The 21,733-nt window shown below is 39.2% G+C and overlaps 1 protein-coding gene across 4 annotated transcripts in view; it reads right to left on the reverse strand.

Moving 5' to 3' along the window:
- The window catches only part of ZNF157 (zinc finger protein 157), a 69,596-nt gene that overhangs the window by 13,988 nt on the left and 33,875 nt on the right, over positions 1 to 21,733 (reverse strand). Inside the window, exon 1 of one of the 4 annotated variants that reach the window (XM_023731881.1) lies at positions 16,294 to 16,332. The exons of the other annotated variants lie outside the window; for them this stretch is intronic. The gene's annotated coding sequence lies outside the window, so the exon portion shown is untranslated. Of the gene's footprint in view, positions 1 to 16,293; positions 16,333 to 21,733 lie in introns of those variants that run through there. 4 annotated transcript variants of the gene reach the window in all.

Here is a 21,733-nt window from a genome sequence, read left to right on the forward strand (position 1 = left end):
TAGTCAATGTCACTGAACTGTGCATGTAGACATTTTTGAAATGGTGTATCTTTGGCTATGTGTATTTTCACCAAAAAAAAAGAGGTTGAGAAGTTAGAGGGTTGATATGTTGTGAGGTTGTTAACCAATGTTATAAAACAACATGTGTACTTCTGTTTAATGAGAAACTATTTGTTCTGTAAGCCTTCCCCTGAAGTACAATAAAAAAAAATATTGCCTACATAAAGAGAATATTCTGCTATAAGAAGGAACTATCAGAGACCAAGAAACTGAAAATGTGATTGTTGGGCTTTGGGAGGAAAAACATCATTATAAAGCTTGAAAACAAAATGGACATGGAAAATAAAAACTGTGGAAATCTACTAGAACACTGAACAAAATCAGAAAAATATGAAAATGAGAAAAACATATAAGAAGACAGATGTAGGAGAGGCAATATCATTATGAAAGGAATTCCCAGAGAGAACACAGAAGATGGAGGGGAAGAATAATCAAAGAAATAACAGAAAATATCACTCAGCAATGAGATGCATGCCTCTTCAGATCAAAAGGACCCAAAATACGTGGATGTTGAAGCAGGAAATGTTATAAAAACAACAGATACTTAGACATAATCTGATAAAATTTCTAACCCTGACAATAAAGAAAACCAAATGCTAGAAGACAAACAAGAAATGTCAACAATGTTATGAGACAGGAGGATTGTAAACCTAGATTTCCTTACCCAGCCAAACAAATCATTCATGTGCAAAGGCTCAATTAAACTCTGTCAAGTCTCTGAAAGTGTATCACCCATGCACTCATTCTGCTAAAGACTCTAGGACACACTCCATCAATATTACAACCACAAGAATCCAGGAGGTACCAGAGCCTAAGTTTTGCTTCTGGAAACGACTGAGTGAAATTTTACTGGAACAGTCCCAACATATTTCTGGGGAAACAGAAAGCTGTGCACACTCAAGAAAGACCAGAGGGGGCCCCCGTTGAGTACATGTCCCCAGATGGTGAGGCCCTACACAAGCAGGAAGGAATGGCCAATGCAGACTTGTAAACTGCCTGAACTTTGAAGGTGTGCCCTGACCCACAGACCCCCTCAGCAAAGGGTGGATGCCTTACTTGGATCAAGGCACTTCTTATGGATTGAATTGTTCCCCCTCAAGAAGTTATGCTGAAGTCCTAACCCCTGTACCTGTGAATGTAAACCTGTTTGGAAATAATGGTTTTTCTTTTGTTATGTTAATGCACTCATATGGGAGTAGTAGTTGGTGTTGTTAGTAGGGTAGATTCTAAACCTAATCCCTTCTGAGTGATGTCTGATAAAAATGGAAAACAGACATGGAGAGACACACAGGGAGAAGATGCCCTTGAAGATCCCTCTACAACCCAAGGAACATCCAAGAAATGCCTGGGGCTGCCAGAACATGAAAGAGACAAGGAATGATCTTCTTCTAGAGCAGACAGAGCATAGCTCTGCTGACTCCCTGAATTCAGACTCCTAGTCTCCTAAACTGTGAGACAATAAATTCCTATTCTTCAAAGCCATCCACTTGTGGTATTTTTCTTATGGCATCATTAGCAAACAAAGACAGAATTTAAAGACAACTTCTTACCACTCACTGGCTGACCACTGAAGTATGCTGACTGAGAGGCAACCCCTAGGAAGTCTGACTTAAGAATTAAAACAAACAAAATTGTTAACATTGAAGAAAAAAGTTAATAATGTGAAACCTCACCAATCCAAAGAAAAGAAACAGAAACAAAGTATAAACAGCAAATAACTTAAGTATAAAATATAAGAATACAATTAAAACACATAATAAACCAAGATGAAAAAAATTAAACAGTATAAAAAGTATCACAATACAAGAGAATGGGGTTGATTTTTTGAGATAGTCAAGAGACTGTGAAATTGTATTACTCTCCCAGCTAAATGTACTTTGTAAGTAACAAATCTAAAACAAATTGTCAAAGAAAAGCTTAAAGTAAAAGGATGGGCAAATTTATAGAAAAATGTATAAAAGTGAAAGCTGAAGTATCCGTATCTATAATACCATACCAAAAACTAAACCCGCTGCAGTGAAGTCGATTCTGACTCATAGCGACCACATAGGACAGAGCAGAACTGCCCCATACGGTTTCCAAAGCTGTAATCTTTACAAGAGCAGACTGTCATCTTTCTCCCGAGGAGCAGCTGGTGGGTTTGAACCATTGACCTTTCTCTTATCGGCTAAGCATTTAACCACTGTGCCACCAGGGCTCCATATATCTATTATAGGTAGAGTAAATTCAAGGACAAAAACAAACTTCAAGCCTCAGATAACACAGTGAACAAAGGCAAAAAGATAAAACTTGTTTTTTAAAAAACAGCTTAACAAGAGACGATACTAGAGATGAGAGTCTGCTTTTTTATTAACTGGCCTTGTAGAACTGACACTTTAAACTATGTGCCAGTAGACCTTTGACAAAAATAACTCATTCATTTTAAAAGCAACCATAAAATATTGAAATGCAAACGTTAACGTGGCAAAAAAATTTTTGGAAAAACATGTCAGACAAAGGGTTACTATCCTTAGTATGTAAAATGCTCTTTGGAATAAAAAAGGCAAAGTCACGCAGTAGATATAATTCCCATGGCCAGAGAAAACTGCATACACAAAACAAATATAAATGGCCAATAAAAATATGAAAAGAAAAATCATCCTACTAGTAAGCAACAAAATGCAAAATAAAATGACAATAAGGTATTTTTTTCAGTTATCAAATTTTTTAAAAAATTAAAAGTAAAGAACAAGAAAACAATGTTGGCAAGAATACTGATAGAGGTGTCATTCTTATAATTTTTCTAATACTTTTCTTATAAATTTTATGAACGGCAAATTGGCAACTAATATCAAAAGCTTTAAATATAGTTAAAAGCATTGTGAATATAAAATGGGTACAAGTTTCTGAGGCACAAATTGGCAATAAAAGTAGGTAAGGCATTGACACCACAATTCTACTTCTGGAAATATATCCTAATGAAATAAGCAAAGATGGGCACAAAGAGTTACCCACAAAGATATTCAACACAATTAGGGCAAAAAATAAATGCCAACTGCAGACAGTGATTAAATAAATTATAGTACAGGCATGCCTTGTTTTATTGCATTTCGCTTTATTGCACTTCGCAGATACTGCACTTTTTAAAAATTGAAAGTTTGTGGCAACCCTGAGTTGAGCAAGTCTATCGGTGCCATTTTTCCAATAGCATGTACTCACTTCATGTCTCTGTGTCACATTTTGGTAATTCTCTCAATATTTCAAACTTTTTCATTATTATAATATCTGTTATGGTGATCAGTGATCTTTGATGTTACTTTTGTCATTGTTTTGGGGCACCAGTAACCACGCCTATCCAAGAGCACAAACTTAATCGATAAAAGTTGTGTTTATTCTGACTGCTCCACTGACTGGCTGTTCCCCCATCTTTCTCCCTCTCCTTGGGTCTCCCTATTCCCTGAGACACAACAATATTGAAATTAGGCCAGTTAACAACCCTACAATGGTCTCTAAGTGTTCAAGTGAAAGGAAGAGTCACACATCTCTTGCTTTAAATAAAAAAAGTTGAAATGATTAAGCTTAGTGAAGAAGGCATGTCGAAAGCCGAGACAGGCTGAAAGCTAGGCCATCTGAGCCAAAAAGTTAGCCAAGTTGTGAATGCAAAAGAAAAGTTCTTGAAGGAAATTAAAAGTGCTACACCAGTAAACACACGAATGATAAGAAAGCAAAACAGTCTTATTGCTGATATGGAGACAGTTTTAGTGATCTGGACAGAAGCTCAAACCAGCCACATTCCCTTAAGCCAAAGCCTAATCCAGAGCAAGGCCCTAACTCTCTTCAATTCTATCAAGGCTGAAAGAGGTGAGGAAACTGCAGAAGAAGTTTGAAGCTAGCAGAGGTTGGTTCATGAGATTTAAGGAAAGAAGCCGTCTCCATAACATAAAGGTGCAAAGTGATGAAGCAATTTCTGATGTTAGAAGCTGCAGCAAGTTATCCAGAGGATCTAGCTAGGATAATTGATGAAGGTGGCTACACTAAACAACAGATTTTCAGTCTAGATGAAACAGCCTTATACTGGAAGAAGATGCCATCTAGGACTTTAATAGCGACAGAGGAGAAATCAATGCTTGGCTTCAAAGCTTCGAAGGACAGGATGATTCTCTTGTTAGGGGCTAATGCAGCTGGTGACTTTAAGTTGAAGCCAATGCTAATTTATCACTCCAAAAATTCTAGGGCCCTTTAGAATTATGCTAAATCTACTCTGCCTGTGCTCCATAAATGGAACTACAAAGCTTGAATGACAGCACATCTGTTTACAATATGGTTTACTGAACATTTTAAGCCCACTGTTGAGACCTACTGCTCAGGAAAAAAGATCCCTTTCAAAAGATTACTGCTCGTTGACAATGCAACTGGTCACCCAAGGGCGCTGATGGAGATGTACAAGGAGATTAATGTTGTTTTCATACCTGCTAACACAACATCCATTCTGCAGCCCATGGATCAAGAAATAATTTCAACTTTCAAGTCTTATTATTTAAGAAATACATTTTGTAAGGCTATAGCTGCCATAGATAGTGATTCCTCTGATGGATCTGGGCAAAGTAAATTGAAAATATTCTGGAAGGGGTTCACCATTCTACATGCCATTAAGAACATTTGTGATTCATGGGAGGAGGTCAAAATATCAGCAATATAAGAAGTCTGGAAGAAGCTGATTCCAGTCCTCATGGATGACTTTGAAGGGTTCAAGACTTCAGTGGAAGAAGTAACTGCAGATGTGGTGGAAATAGCAAGAGAACTAGAATTAGAAGAGGAGCCTGAAGATGTGACTGAATTGCTGCAATCTCATGATAAAACTTTAACGGATGAGGAGTTGCTTCTTATGGATGAGCAAAGAAAGTGGTTTCTTGAGAAGGAATTTACTCCTGGTGAAGATGCTGCTGAAATGACAACAAAGGATTTAGAATATTACATAAACTTGTTGATAAACCAGCAGCAGGGTCTGAGAGGACTGATTCCAATTTTGAAAGTTCTCCTGTGGGTAAAATGCTATCAAACAGCATCACATGCTACAGAGAAATCTTTTGTGAAAGGAAGAGTCAGTTGATACAGCAAACTTCATTGTTGTCTTATTTTAAGAAATTGCCACAGCCACCCCAACCTTCAGCAACCACCACCCTGATCAGTCAGCAGCCATCAACTTCAAGGCAAGACCCTCCACCATCAAAAATAGTACAATTTGCTGAAAGCTCAGATGATGGTTAGCATTTTTAGCAATAAAGTATTTTTAATTAAGGTATATGTATTTTTTTTAGACATAACGCTACTGCACACTTTAAAATAGACTACAGTATAATGTAAACATAACTTTTATACGTACTGCGAAACAAAAAAATTCACGTGACTCACTTTATTGTGATATTCGTTTTAATGTGGTGGTCTGGAACCGAACCCACACTATATCTCCAAGGTATGCCTGTACATCCATATGATGATATGCCATTATTTTAATATTATGAAAATTAGTAAAGTACATGTTATTAAATGAAAACAGCAGGTTTCAAAATATAAAAGCCTTCCACAACATGATTGATATAATTGGTTTTATTGAATTGTTGTGTTCTCTATATTTTTACAATTATATATATATTGCAATTCTTTAAAGGCACTAGAAGGCACCCAGAAAAGGAATAAATTGGAGTCGAATCAACACTTGAAAGAAGGGAACTGCACTAGGTAAGATTTCCCTGCATACGGTTTTTACTTGAGAGTACTCCCCAGTCTGCATGGCACAAGGCAGCTAGAACTCAAGCAGAAAGCCACAGACTCACGGGCTTGAGGAGTCAGAAGACAGAGTTTAGAGCTTCCACAGTGGCTAAAAATTGAGGAAGAAAATCTAAAAAGGAGGGAGCCACGGAGAGAGGAACCCATAAAATGCAAATAAACTCTGAAAAAAATAAATCACTGGCTGAATTCTGAACTGCCAATATGTGGGGGAGACTCCAAGAAACCCAGCAAAAAAGCAACAGATGGAAGGCTGAAAAAACTGAGTATAAATTTCAGCTGCTGCTCATCACAGCGGAGACAGAGTTTGGAGTTTAAAACCAGTCAAGTTATTTGCCTGTTAAATTGAAAATCAACACACTCCAAAGGAAGATAGCTTCAGTGCAGTGAATTACTTAATATAGTCCTTCTAGCCAGTCTTTGTGACACCCACATAATGATTGGGTGGGACTATGCAAATAAGGTGTTTATGGCCCACCGAAGAAAGTGGATAGCTTGTTAAAATGTAAATAAGGTGTATAGCGCCCTTGTGGGGGGGGGGGACCATGCAAATAAGGTGTATGGAACCCTAACGAGGGGATTGGTCAGTTTTGCCATCCCATGAGGCTTAAAATGAGCCATTCCAGAAGCAGAAAGGGGAGACCTGACTACCACCAAGAAGCAGAGACAGGAGCAGAGTTGTCCTTTGGACTCGGGGTCCCTGTGCTGGGGACCTTCTAGACCCAGGAGACAGAGAGAATAAGCTGTGGCACCAAAGACAGCACAGGATGGTGAGAAGTGGCGGCAGACAAACGGCAGCAGCAGAACCAGAAGACCGGCCCGAGGTGGTGTGGTGGGCTTCCCGGCCCATGTAGCAAGGCAGTTACAGTCGGTGTGCTGATCCATGGAGTGAGAGAGCTGAGCACCTTCAGACAGGAGGCTTCCTGGTAGAGTGAGGTACCTCTAGCACTTGGTAGTGGAGCTAGGCTCATTGACCCATAGAGCGAGAGGGCTGAGGCTTACTGGTGGAGTAGGGTGCCTCCAGGCACTTACTGGCAGAGCTAAAAGAGCTTTGTAACACTTGCCCAAGCGGGGCAGGGGCTGGGCCAGCCCAAGAGACCCAAGGGGCCAAGGGCTGAGGGGCTAAGGGCCACAGAGAAGTCTGCCTGCAGGCATGGCTGAGAAGAGGCTATCCTGACTGAAAAACTGTATCCTGAGATGAATTGTAACCTGTTACCTCCCTAATAAACTCAATAACTATATGATCTGTGAGTGCTGTGTGGCCACTGCAATGAATTATCAAATCCAGCAGAGAAGTAGAGAGTGCCATGGGAGGGATGGTTGGTGTCAGAATTGCTAAAAAGGTTGGAGAGAGGAGATATGTCTGACCTCCGCCTCATAGGAATCAGCTTTGGACTGCTGATGCTGATAATGATTCTCCCCTTCATGAAGTTACAGGAGGTCAGACGTCTCGACCCCACCATTTTCACACAGCATTAGCTAGAATCTCTCTGATGTATCACCCAGAAGGGAACTGGAGGGATCCACTGAGAGGGGAACCCAAAAAATGTATATAAATTCTGAAAAAATAAATCACTGGCTGACTTCTGAACTGCCAACATGTGGGTGAGACTCCATGAGGTGCAATATGCAATAAAAAAATTACTATACCTGCAAAGAAACAAAAAATGTGACCCATAGTCAACAGCAAGGGTCAGCAAACTACAGCCCTTGAGCCAAATCTGGCCCGCTGCCTGTTTTTGTAAGGAACATTTTATTGGAACACAGTCATGCTCATTTGTATTATCGCTTTTGTGCTCCAATGGCAGTTGAGTAGTTGCGACAGAGAACATACGGCAAATGAAGCTTAAAAGATTTACTAACTGGCCCTTTACAGAAAAAATTTTCCAACCCTGGTTTAAATAAAAAATTACAACACTGTATTGTGAGGTTGGGAGTCCCTGGGTGGTGCAACCTCACTCAGCTGCTAAACGAAAAGTTGGTGTTCAAGTCCACCCAGAGGCACCCAGAGGCACCTTAGAAGAAAGGCCTGGTGATTTACTTCCAAAAAATCAGCCACTGAAAACCCTATGGAGCCAACTACCTCCTTTGCCATGAGACCAGAAGAACTAGGTGGTGTCTGGCTATCATTACTGAACACTTTGATCAAAGAGTCTATAGAAGAATCCTGATTAAAAGGGGAAAAATGCAAAACAGAATTTCAAATTCTCATGGAATCCAAACTTTCTGGAGCCAAAGAGGATGGATGAACCCCCAAAACTATTGCCCTAAGATAACCTTTAAACCTTAAACCAAAAATATCCCTTGAAATCTTCTTAAAACCAAACAATAACTTAGCTTAACTAGTAAAGAACATCTGCCTTGAACGGACAGGAGCTGGTTGGATGGACACGGGAAACCCGAGGTGGAAAGGGGGAGTGTGCTGTCACATTATAGGGACTACAACTAGTGTCACATAACAATATGTGTATAAATTTTTGTATGAGAAATTAACTTGAGCTGTAAACTTTCACCTAAAGCACAATAAAAAAAAAGTCTGCCTTGAGTATTATGCTTTTTTAAGATCTAGCTATGGGATCCAAATTGACAACAGCAACTCGCAAGATGAGATAGGAAACTTACGGGCAGTGTTTATGTTAATGGGTGAGGAACATCTCAGAAAAGGAGAGTGAGAATGGTTGCACAAGTCGAAGAATGGAATCGATGCTGCCAAACTGTACATGTAGAAAATTGAATTGGTATTTGTTTTTGCTGTATATTCTCAACAACAACAATAAAATACAATAATTTAAATTAAAAAAAACCTCTATGGTGCACAGCTCTACTCTGACACACACGGAGTTGTCATGAGTTGGAATCAACTGGACATCAACTGTTATGATTTTCAGTTTATTGTGTGGTTTATAATGTATGTAAATGTGGTATATATGACAATAATAGAAAAAAGGACGGAGTAGGGATAAATAGAAATATACTATTGCAGGGTTCTTTTATTTTACATGAAGTAGTACAATATTAACTCTGAACAGACTGCAATAAATTAAGTATACATATTATAATCCCTAGAGGAACCACTATGAAAGAGAATGTGAGATGACTTAGTTAAAAAGTCAAGAGAGGGCGTTCTAGGTCTGGCTAAGATGGAATAAGCATACTTCATCCTGTCTTTCCCACTAAATACAACTAAAAATCCTGAACAGAATGCAGGAAGTATTTATCTGAGGACTCAAAAGAGTAAATGGTAGCAGGCAAATTAGGGAAAGAAACCAGAGCAGAGTACAAATGGTCCAGCAGTGACTCTTATGGGATGTTTCATGCCTTTCATACCTTCCAGCCTGAATCCAAAAACAGCTCGCATCTCAGAAATCTGTACTGGCACTGAAAGAAAGGGCTCTAAGACTTCTCTTTCTTGTCTTAGGAGCAAGAAGGGTGTCCCTTATGGGACAGAGAGAACAGGGGAAATACTCTGTCATTTTTTTTCTTATGCAGCCCTGCCCCCAATCAAGTCAAAGTCCCAAAGCTGCAACCTTCCAGGGGCAGGCATCTGCAACTCTAAGGGAGGATAATCCTTCTCTTTGGCCAAAGGAATAATGGTCTGAAGAGATGGGAAGAGTCCCCATTGTTGCTGTTTTTTTTTTCCTGTCCTCCTACCACTTGGCCCCGGGGCAAACCTAGCTGCAGAAAGTGAGTGGCAGCATGGGGAGACTAAAGGCCCCACTGTCTAGTCAGAGGACCAGGAAGGGGGAGTTCCTGGGAGCTGGAGTCTGGAGGATATTGCATCTAACAACACAGCATCAAAATACATGAAAAAAAAAACTAAATGAACAGAAAGGAGAAATGGACAATTATGGTTGGAGACTTCAACACTTCTCTCTGCGTAATAAAAAGAATTGTTGTTGTTAGGTGCCGTCGAGTCAGTTCTGACTCATAGTGACCCTATGTACAACAGAACGAAACACTGCCCAGTCCTGCACCATCCTCACAAATCGTTGCTGTTTTCATGCTTATTCTGCAAGGATATAGAAAAGCTGAACACCACCAATCAACCAACTGACATTTGCAGAACACTCTACTCAAAAACACAGAGAAAAAAAGTTTCTTAAAGTATACATGGAACAGTCACCAAGCTAGACCATATCCTGGATCATAAAACAAACTTCAACAAATTTAAAAGAACTGAAACCATTTACAGTATATTCTTTAACCATAATAGAATTAAACGAAAAATAAACAACAGAAAGATACCTGAAACATCCCTAAATACTTGCAAAATAAAGAACATACTTATAAATAATGCATGGTTCAAAAAAAGGTTTTAAGGTAAATTAGAAAATATTTTTAAATGAAAGAAAATGAAAATACAACGTATCAGTATTTGTGGGATGCAGATAAAGCAGTGGTGAGAAATTTATAGCACTAAATGATATAGGAAAAAAGGTCTCAAATCAACAATCTAAGCTTATGCCATACAAAACCAGAAAAAAGAGTAATATAAACTCAAAGCAAGCAGAGGTAAGCAAATAATAAAGAGTAGGTATCAATGAAACTGAAAACAGAAAAACAATGATGTAAATCAATAAAACCAAAAGCTCATTTTTTAAAAGATTAATAAAACTGATAAACTTTTAGCCAGACTGACAAAGATGGGGGCGGGAGGGGGAGACATAAACTATCAACATCACAGATGAAAAAGGGGACATCACTACATACCCCATATACATGAAAATGAAAATAAGGGAATACAATGAACAACTCTATTCACGTAAATTCAACAACCTAGATGAAATGGACTAATTCAATGAAATCCACAATATCAAAACTCACCCGAGAAGAAATAGATAACTTAAAGGTGTATCTATTAAAGAAATTTAATTCATAGTTAAAAACCTTACAAAAAAGAAATTCCCAGTCCCAGATGGTTTCACTGATGAATTCTAGCAAATATTTAAGGAATACACCAATTCTACACGATCCTTACTTTTCTATTAGAACAAATGTTCTTAAGAGAACATTTCTAAACTCATTTTATGAGGCCACCATTATCTTCATTACAAAACCAGACAAAAGTACGAAATAAATGAAAACTGTAGTCTAATATCCCTCATTAACATAGACGCAAAAATCCTCAAAAAATATTAGCAAATCAAATCCAGCAACATACTAATAAAAAAAAATACAGCATGATCAGTTGAGGTTTATCCTGGGAATACAAGGCTGGCTCAGCATTTGAAAATCAATCCATATAATGCACCATACCATATTAAGAAACTAAAGAAAAACCACGTGATCTTATCAATTGATAAAGAAAAGCATTTGACAAAATTCAGCATCCATTCCTGACAAAAACTCTGAGAAAACTAAGAATAGAAGGGAACTTCCTTAACTTGATAAAGGGATCTATAGAAAGAGGTTTTATCAGGTTAAGGAAGTTCCCTTCTATTCCTAGTTTGCTGAGAGTTTTTGTCAGGAATTGATAATGAATTTTGAGTCCCTGGCTAGTGCAAACAGTTAACATGCTTGGCTACTAGCTGAAAGGTTGGAGGTTAGAGTCTACCCAGAGGTACCTCAGAAGAAAGACCTGGCAATCTACTTCAGAAAAATCAGTCATTAAAAACTCTACAGGGCACAGTTCTACTCTGACACACATGGGGTTGCCATGAATCAGACTCAACTCGAGAACAACTGACAATCACATTTAATGGAAAAAAAAAAAAACTAAATGTTTTCCCTGTAACATGAGGAACAAGGCAGGGGTGTTAACTTTTACCACTCCTATTCAAAATCATACTGGAAGGTCTAGTCACTGAAATCAGGCAAGAAAAAGAAATAAAAGGCATACAACAGATTGGAAAAGAAGAAATAAAACTGTCCTTGTTCTCACAGACATGACTGTCTATGTAGAAAATCCCAAGGAATCTACAAGGATGCTCCTAGAACTAATAAGTGCAAAGCTGCAGGATACAAAGTCAACATATAAAAGTCAATCATATTTCTATGTACAATCAATCAATGATCAAATATTGAAATTATTTTTAAAACACCATTTACAAAAAATGAAATACTTTGGTATAAATTTACTGGATCTATTTACTGGAAACTAAAAAATGCTGTTGAAAGAAATCACAGTCAACCTAGACAAATGGAGAGACATGCCATGTTCATGGATTGGAAGACTCAACATAGTTAAGATATCAATTCCCTCCAAATAAAAATTTCCTCCAATAAAAATTTCAGCAGGATTTTTGTAGATATAGAAAGCTGACTCTAAAATTTATATGAAAAGGTTAAAAAAAAAACTAAAACAGCCGAATAATTTCGGAAAGAGAACAAAGATAAAGGAACCACATTACCCAATTTAAAGATTTACTATAAAGCTACAGTTATCAAGATGGTTCGGTATTGGTGAAACGATAAATAACAGATCAATGAAACAGAATAAAGTCGAGAAATAGACCCACACAAATATGGTCTCTTTTTTTTTTTTTAAGGTGCAAAGGCAATTGAATGGAGAAAGGCAGTCTTTTCAATAGATGGTGTTGGACCAATAGGACATCCATATGTATGATATAATGAACTCCCTTATGTGACTGCTCTTGGTTTTTGGCCCTTATGTGGCCTCTGGCCCTGGGTTCTTTGAAAAAGCAGCTTGGGCCCCAGTCTGGCTGGGGAGGCTACCCAGTAATTGACAAGGCCTGAGTTGACTGATGGAGCCCTGGTGGCGCAATGGTTAAGTGATATGGCTGACATCTTGGTAACTGAGAATTAGTTGAGCTCTGATTTGGCTAAGAGGATTGGTTGAGCTCTGATCCTGGTAGGGATTATAATTTACAAGAGAGCACATGGAATGTCTTATTTAAAGGGTAAAACACAGAGGTTTTGGGGGCCTCCGGATTGGTGACAGCTTAGAGGGGAGTGTGTCCTTTGGACATACGGCCCTGCACTGAGAACTTCCCGAACCAAACCTGTTGCCGTTGAGTCAATTTCAACTCATGGTGATCCCATGTGTCACAGATATGAACTGCTTAGGGTTTTCTTGGCTATAATCTTTATGGAAGTAGTTTGCCAGGCCTTTCTTCCGCAAAGTCACTGGGTGAGTTCGAACCATCAATCTTTAAGGTTAGCAGCCAACTGCAAACCACTTGTGTCACCCAGGTTCCTTGAGAACCTCCCAGACCTGGGCAAAAGAGCTGCAACATGTTTAGTGGAGGCAACAAGCGGGCTCAGATAGCAGCAGAGTGTAAAAGGTCAAACCCCAGCCAAGAGCTGTAATACTGATGAAGACCTGGGCTGGTTAGATGGGCCAACTGAGAGGAGCCACTGAGCGAGGATGGCAGGCTGAACAGCGGAGCTGTACACAGGTAAAGAGCTGTAACACTCAGCAACAAGAGGCCCAGAAACAGTGGCAAGGGGCCTTGGCCCAGAGGCAATGGTTAAGAGGCCCAGAGATGGCAGCATGGGGCCAAAGTGGCCTGTAGAGTAGAGCGGCAGCAACGAGGGCCAAAGAGGCCTGCAGAGCAAAGCATCGGCAGTGTAGGGTTCGTCTGGAATGCAGGATTCCCTGAACATTTATGGGCTGACCCAAGCATGGCACCTTGAGCAGGGGGAAGCCTAGCCCCGAGCAGTTCTGCTCTAAGAGCTGATGCAATGCCAGCCTAGGGCCGGGGCTGACCTAGAGCTGTCGTGATGCTGGCCTATACCTGGGGCCAGCCTGGAGCTATCCCAAGGCTGCTGGTTAAGAACTGGACCAATCAGTGATGGAATCAGGAGCGGAGCTGTCCTGAGGCTGCTGGTTGAGAGCTGGACCAGTCAGCGATGGGAAAAGAGCCAAACAAGAGGAGCCACAGAGAAAGAGCACAATAGCAGCAGCCACAATGTGCCTGCCAATATACCTGAAGTAGTGATGCGAACCTGGCACCTGAACTATGGCACACCCACTGACACCTGAGCCATAGTGTGCCTGCCCAGTGACATAAAAATGAACATTGGTTTTTAGGATGGGTAAGCAAGTCCCCTTTGAGACTTAAGCAAGTCTGTGCTGGGAACACTCCCAAACTTTGCCCTTTTCATTTCTTCATATCCTTCCCTGTTCACATCATTCTTCATTCACATCCTCCATGTGTGGTAGTAGTAGCATCAGAACTTGTCTAAATTCTTCAGGGATAAGAACCAGGATTAGCCCAAATCCAATTCCTATGAGGTAGAGGTCAGACATACCTACACTCTCCAACCTTTTTACCAATTCTAACACCAGTCATCCTCCCCACAGCACTCTCTACTTCTCTGCTGGGTTCGATAATTCATTGCAATGGCCTCATAGAACTCACAGACCATATTTACAGTTAAGTGGTTTATTAAGGAAGTAACAGGCTACAACTTGGGATCAGGATCAGGAAGCACGTAGGCAAAGTCTGGAAGGCTCTGCCAAAGAGGAGAGCACATCCCTCCCTTCTTCAGTGCAGGAAAGCTCTCTCAACTCCTCTTGGCTGCAGAAGCAAGCAGACACTTCTCTTGGCCATGCACGCCCCCTCCTGGCTGTGCAGGCCTCTCTGCCTTAGGCCTCTCAGCCGTCAGCCTCTCCACTGCTAAATGACCTAGCTCATAGCCAGTGTAGCAGCTTTGTTCAACTCTCTTAACTGCATTCCTATAACTTTTAGGAAGTTCCTCACCTCCTTTCTCTCTGCTTCTTCTCTCTTCTTGCCTATTTGCCCATTTTCCTTTTCTTCTTTCTTCCATCTGAAACCTCTGTGGGATTGGCTGCATATATAAGCAAACTCCTTGTCAATTTCAAGGCATGGCCCTCCCCATAGGGCCATGAACTGGCCAATCCCCTTGGTGGACCACAGTCACTTCATTTGCATAAAAAAGTCATTGCCTTCCAGTCGATTCCAACTCACAGTGACCCTATAGGGTTTCCAAGGCTGTAAATCTTTACGAAAGCAGACTGTCACATCTTTCTCCCACAGAGCAGCTGGTAGGTTCAAACCATCAACCTTTCGGTTAGCAGTGGACAGCTTTAACCACTGTGCCACAGGGCTCCTTCACTTGCATAGTCTATAGTATATTGACTAATCCCTGAAAGGTATGTAAAATAGACCAGTCACAGGGCAGGCTGCAGCCCATGACCAGACAAAAACTATCAAACTATCAAGCTGCTTACTGTTTACCCAGGAAATCTCAGTCAACCTGGACAAAAGTAACAAACCCTCTGGGGTAGAAAACCAGGGCAAACGTAACTCCTCAGGGCTTAGGGAAGAATCTCTCAAGCTGTTTTTCCAAAGAACCAAGGCAAAAGGCCACATAAAGGAGATCATCTCACCACACTGTTATATTAAAGTTATTGTCACATGTATGGTGATGCTGTGAGTTTTGTGGGCTTTGCAATGAATTATTGAATCCAAAGAGCGCCATGGGGGAAGTGGCTAGTGTCAGAAGTAAATGGGGAAGTTGGAAAAGTAGAAGTATATTTGACCTCTGTCTCATAGGAATCAGCTTCAATGCTGATTCTTACAGTCAGAGTTAGTTATAAAGTTATCCTCAGAGTTATCCTTTACAATACGCAAAAAAAAAAAACCTTAACCAATACTTCACACATTACACAAAAATTAATTTAATGGATCAGAGATCTAAAGGTAAAACTATAAAACTTTTAGAAGAAAACGTAGGAGAAAATCTTCACGACCTTGGGATTAAGCAAAGAGTTCGTAGATATGATACCAAAAGCACAATCCACAAAATAAAAAACTGATAAACTGGACTGCATCAAAATTAAAAACTGTTGTGTTTCAAAAGACATTATTAATAAAATGAAAAGACATGAGAGACTGGGAGAAAAAAACTGCAAATCATATATCTGATAAAGGACTTGTATCTAGAATATAGAAAGAAATCCTACTACTCAATAAGACATACAATCCAATTAAAAAATGGACAAAACATTTGCTGGCAGGAATGCAAAATAGACACTCCAGAAATAAATTTAGTAGTTCCTTATACAACATACAAAGCAAGGCAATAGTATCCATTTTCAAGAAACTTAAGAAAGTACAGATTAAAAAATTAAATCATAGAAAAACCACATGTGGCTATTTACGGAATTGGATAGCAAAGATATAGAACATTCCCATCATCCCAGAAAGTTCTATCGGATAGTGCTGTACTAAAGGATGAGCTTCATCCAAGCAAACAATAACTGGGAAATTTTTGGCAAAAGGACAGAAAGTGAGCATTTAATTGTCGAGCTAAGACTAAAATAAGGTTGGGGTTATGGATTGAAGGATGTGTAAACTTTATACATTATGACAAAGTAGAAAGAATGCAACTAAAAAATAGGAAGAGAAGGGAGAAAGAAAGGGAAAAGCTGACTAATATCACTGGCTGCTGTATAGGTAATAGCTGCAAGATACATCAGATGGTAAAAGATTAAGAAAGAAAAAAAGGTTGACTAAGAGCATTATAACCACCACTCACCTGTCAGTTGGTCATACTGTGGTGGCATATGTGTTGCTAAGATGCTGGAAGCTATGACACTGGTATTTCAAATGATCACCCATAGTGGACAGATTTCAGTCAAGCTTCTAGACTGAGACAGACCAGGAAGAAAGGCCTGTGGATCTACTTCTGAAAACTGGCTAATGAAAACCCTGTGGATCAAAACAGAGGACTGTCCAATATACTGCCGGAAGATGAGCCCCCTAGGCTGGAAGGCATTCAAAATACACAGTGGTCGTAACAATGGACTTAAGCATACCAACCATCACCAAGACCGGTGCAGAACTGGGCAAAGTTTCATTCTGTTGTATGTGGGGCTGCCAAGAGTCGAAACCAACTCAATGGCAACTAACAACAACAAGGGCATTGTTGTAAAGTATTAACACAAAGGTAACTACTAGAATAAAAATACAAACCTTCTTAATTACCAAAAGAAATTTAGAGGAAACACTCAACAGTGAAAGAAACACAGTAAATATAATACACACAGTAATTACAACAAAAGATAAAATCCACGAATGTAGACCAATACTAATATATGTGAATAGGCTCAATTCACCTATTAAAGGGATTTTCACATTGCCTTATAAAGCAAAACTCAATACTATGCTGTATACAAGACAGAAGAAGGCTAAAAATAAAGGGATGAACTAAGATATACCAGTCAAATGAAAACAATAAAAAAAGCAGGGGTTTGAACCCTGATACCAGATAAAGTAGAATATAGACCAAAAGCATTCAATGAGACAAAGGACACTTCATAATGTTAAAAGCCCTATCCACAATGAAGATGTAACAACGAAGATATATGTGGATATCTATGCACAAAATAACACAGCAACAGCTTATATAAGCCAAAAATTACAGGAATGCAAGAAGGAATAGAAACATTCTCTAATGGGAGACTTTTAACATACTATTCTTAATACAAGACACATTAAGTGGACAAAAATAAGTAATGATATGAAAGATCTAAACAATATAATCAATCAAGTGGATCTTCTGGATATATATATTGAGCACTGTTGTGGTTGTTAGTTGCTGTAGACTTGGTTCCAGCTCATAGTGAACCTATGTACAACAGAACAAAATGCTGCACAGTCCTGCACCATCCTCACAATTGTTGCTATGTTTGAGCCCACCGTTGCAGCCACTGTGTCAATCCATCTCGTTGAGGTCTTCCTCTTTTTCCCTGGCCCTCTACTTTACCAAGCATGATGTCCTTCTCCAGGGACTGGTCCCTCCTGATATGTGTCCAAAGTACATCAGATGAAGTCTCACCATCCTCACTTCTAAGGAGTATTCTGGCTGTACTTCTTCCAAGACAGATTTGTTCTTTCTTCTGGCAGTCCATGGTATATTCAATATTCTTCGCTAACACCATAATTCAAATGCATCAATTCTTCTTGGGTCTTCCTTATTCACTGACCAGCTTTTGTATGCATATGAAGCAACTGAAAATACATGGCTTGGGTCATTACACCCTGAAAATACAGAATATGCCTCAAGCATACATGGAACATTCACAGTAAATGGTCATACACTAGGGCACAAAGAAAACATCAATAGGTTCCATAGATTGCTTAAAATAGAAGTATTACAAACACCATTGAACACAATGCAATAAAACTAAAAATTAAATTAGAAATAAACAAGCTAATCATAAAATTGATAAGGAAATGCAAAGGACCTAGACTAGCCAAAACAATCTTTAAAAAGAAGAAAAAAGTTAGAAAACTTACACTACCTGATTTCAAGACTTACTATAAAGCTACAGTTCTCAAGATAGTGTGGCATTTTTGTAAAGATACATATGGGACAAAATAGAGTCCAGAAATAGACTCACACATATATGGCCATAAATACCTTGAGAAAGGTATCAAGAATATTCAGTGGGGAAAGGATCATCTTTTCAACAAATGATGTTAGAACAATTGGATAGCCATATCTAAAAAAAATTAACCTTGACCCATATACAAAAAATAACTTGAAATAGAACATAAATCTAAATGTAAGTGCTAAAACTATTAGACTTCTAGGAGAACACAAAAAGCATAAACTATAAAAGAAAAATATTGATAAATTGGACTTCATCAAAATTCAAAACTTTGCTTTTCAAAAGACTCTTAATAAATTGAAGAGGCAAGCCACAGACTGGGAGAAAATATTTGCAAAACATAGATTCAACAAGGACTTTTAGTTTGTCGACCCCACTCGCTGTACCAAACTATCAAGTCAGGGTCTGGGGTCACCAACAAAAGCACAACTTACACACAGGCAGTGGATGGAACAATGCTTTACTCATATAAAGAGACAGAGCAAGGTCAGGTTCAACGATGGGACCTGGTCTGTAGCCGATGCAGGGATGGTGTTCTGTAAGCACCCCTCTCATGCCACAGGTGAGGGACATAGTTGCTTCCCCACCAGGAACATACATAGAAATGGGGTTGGCCACAACTAAATATGAAGCATGATCCTGTATTAGATCCTGGAACTGGGAGGAGGCAGGAAGGGGAATAGTTATAAAGGCCATTATTGGGACAAATGATGAAATCTGAATATGGACTATGAATTAAATTGTATCAATGTTAAATTTCCTGATTTTAATCATTATACAGTGATTAAGTAAGAGAATGTTCTTGCTCTTAGGAAACATGCACTAAAGCATTTAGTGGTGAAAAAATAGGACAGGCCTAATACAATACAATTTGGCAAGGTAAATATTTCTAGTTAGTTCGTGTAACATAGGGTAAAGACTTGTCTAAATTCATGAGGGATAAGAATCAGGCTCAGCACAAAACTGGTTCCTATGAGGTGGAGGTCAGACATACCTCCACTCTCCAATTTCTCCACCATTTCTTATACCAGCTACCCCCCCTACCCCTATGGCACTCTCTACTTCTCTGCTGGGTTCAATAATTCGCATAACTCACAGACCATACTCACAGTTATGTGGTTTATTAGGGAAGTAACAGGCTACAACTCAGGATCAGGATCAGGAAGCACACAGACAAGGTCTGGAAAGCTCCCCCGAAATGGAAAGCACATCCCTTCCTTCTTGAGTACAGGGCAGCTTCCAACCAGGACAGCTCTGTTGCTTTCTGCCGTCAGACTTCTCAGCTGTCAGGCCTCTCTGCCATCAGGCCTTTCCATCATCAGGCCTCCCTGCTGCTAACTGGCCCAGCTCATAACCAGTGTAGCAGCTTGCTGAGTTCTCCAGTCAGTATCACTCTCAGCTGCTTTTTCAGCTAACCAGCTCAGCTCTTAGCTGTCAGCTTCCTCAACTGCAGACTTTTTAACCAGGCCTGAGAAGGACCTCCATGTCCCAAAGGACACGGTCCTCCCCCAGCTCCTGTCAACCACGATGCCTCTTAAAACCTCTGCATTTCAGCCTTTTATATATTCCAGTCTTCATCAATTACAAGGCAGGGCCCCCCTCCGCAGACCAGAGTTCAATTAATCCTGGACTACCCATGAGATGTCACTCAACTTAGGTCTTTTACAAAAGTAACATTTTATGCTGGCAGAGATCCACTAATTCCCTAGGCAAAAGTAACAACCCTCTGGGGTAGAAAGCAACCTGGGAGGTCCCCTAAATTGTTTCTCCAAAGAACTAGGGCAAAAGTAACTCCTCAGGGTTTAAGGGAAATATCACCCGAACTGTTTTGTCCAAAGAACCAAGGCAAAAGGCTGCATAAAGGAACATCACAGTTCCCCTTTCAGTTACTGGGGTGGGATGGGGGGAAGATAATCCTCACACCAAATTATTCTTACTTATTTTTGAGATATCTAAAATAATTTCATTTCAAAAGTTGGTATTTTTTGCTTAGAGATTATGATTCCAGGACTACTTCTTTCAATAGCACATGCCCCTGGAAAGAGCAATACATTTATTTAATTCCAATTTAGATAGCTAGTTCTGGTAAATCTGAGACAATGGTCCTCAAGGTCTAGAGAGCTATAGACAATTTCTGTTCTCAAAATTATCATAGGCTATGCATATATATATACATATATTACAACAATGGTTGCAAAATGGTTATTTTTCTGACATTCCTTCTACATTTATTAATTGGCATTCCACTGTAAGGAAGAGCTTTCCCCTTCCCTTATTCATTCATTTAAGTATGGACTCATTTATTTTATTTTATTCAATGGGTTATAATCTGTTACTATGATTATTCATTCTGAAGATAAAATTGTCCCAAATTTGGCTTGTGGGTGCCCTGCCAAGCTGACTCCTTATGACATGTCCCAATAACTCTTTTTTAAGCACAACCTTATTTTCTAGTATAAGGTGCTCCAGACTGATCTTGTACTTTCCCTGCCCCAATCCTGGAATTAGCAATTTCTCCAAGAAGCCCTGGCTATTTTAGTGGGGAATGATATTTAACAACCAGGTTCTGGGCATTGGGTGGGCACACTGCTATTTAGGTTTCATTATTTCTAGGCCCTTTCAAAGGAAAAACTTAGAAATAAAATTCTATGCATACATACATAAACACAAATATAAACATTTTAAACAATTAGTTCATACTCATAGCATTAATTCCAATCTAATACTAATAAAGGAATAGATCAGTATCACATGTCTCCTAATAGAATGCACAAAAAAGGACACAAAAAAACTCAGTATTCCTGTCAAAACTTCATATCGGAATATAATCATGCGGAATCACCACAAAACGTAAATTAAGAACATTCTACATAAAAATTGGCCTCTACTCTTCAAAAATATCAATGTCATGATAAAAAAAAGAACGTAAAAAACTAAAGGAGACTAAAGAGAAATGACAACTAAAATGTAATGTGTGATCCTATATAGGACCTTTGATGGGGAAGAAATTTCAATAAAAGACTGTGTAGTAAAATAGAGGAGCAAAGCTTTGGAACCTAATTTTTTTCAATGGTAGATTATCAAACACAGCAACGAATACACAAGCAATAGAAAACAAAATAGATAACTAGAACCTCATAAAAATTAAATACTTATGTTCATCAAAAGACTTTATCAAAAAAGTAGAGACAACCTATAGACTGGGAAAAAATCTTTGGGAATGATATAACTGATAACGGTGTAATATCTAAAATACATAGAAAACTTCTACAATGTAACAACAAAAAGACAAATAACTCAATCAAAAACTAGGCAAAGGACATGAACAGACACTTCACTGAAGAGGATATTCAAATGGACAACAGGCACATGAAAAGATGCTCAACGTCATTAGCCATCAGAGAAATGTTAATCAAAACCACAATGAGATACCACTTCACTCCCTCCAGGATGGCTGTCTTAGTCATCTAGTGCTGCTACAACAGAAATGCCACAAGTGGATGGTTTTAATGAAGAGAAGTTTATTTCCTCATAGTCAAAGTAGGCTAAAAGTCCAAATTCAGGGCATCAGCTCCAGGGGAA

This window comes from Trichechus manatus, unplaced genomic scaffold (assembly GCF_000243295.1).
Source record: "Trichechus manatus latirostris isolate Lorelei unplaced genomic scaffold, TriManLat1.0 scaffold00046, whole genome shotgun sequence".
Lineage (NCBI taxonomy): Eukaryota > Metazoa > Chordata > Mammalia > Sirenia > Trichechidae > Trichechus > Trichechus manatus.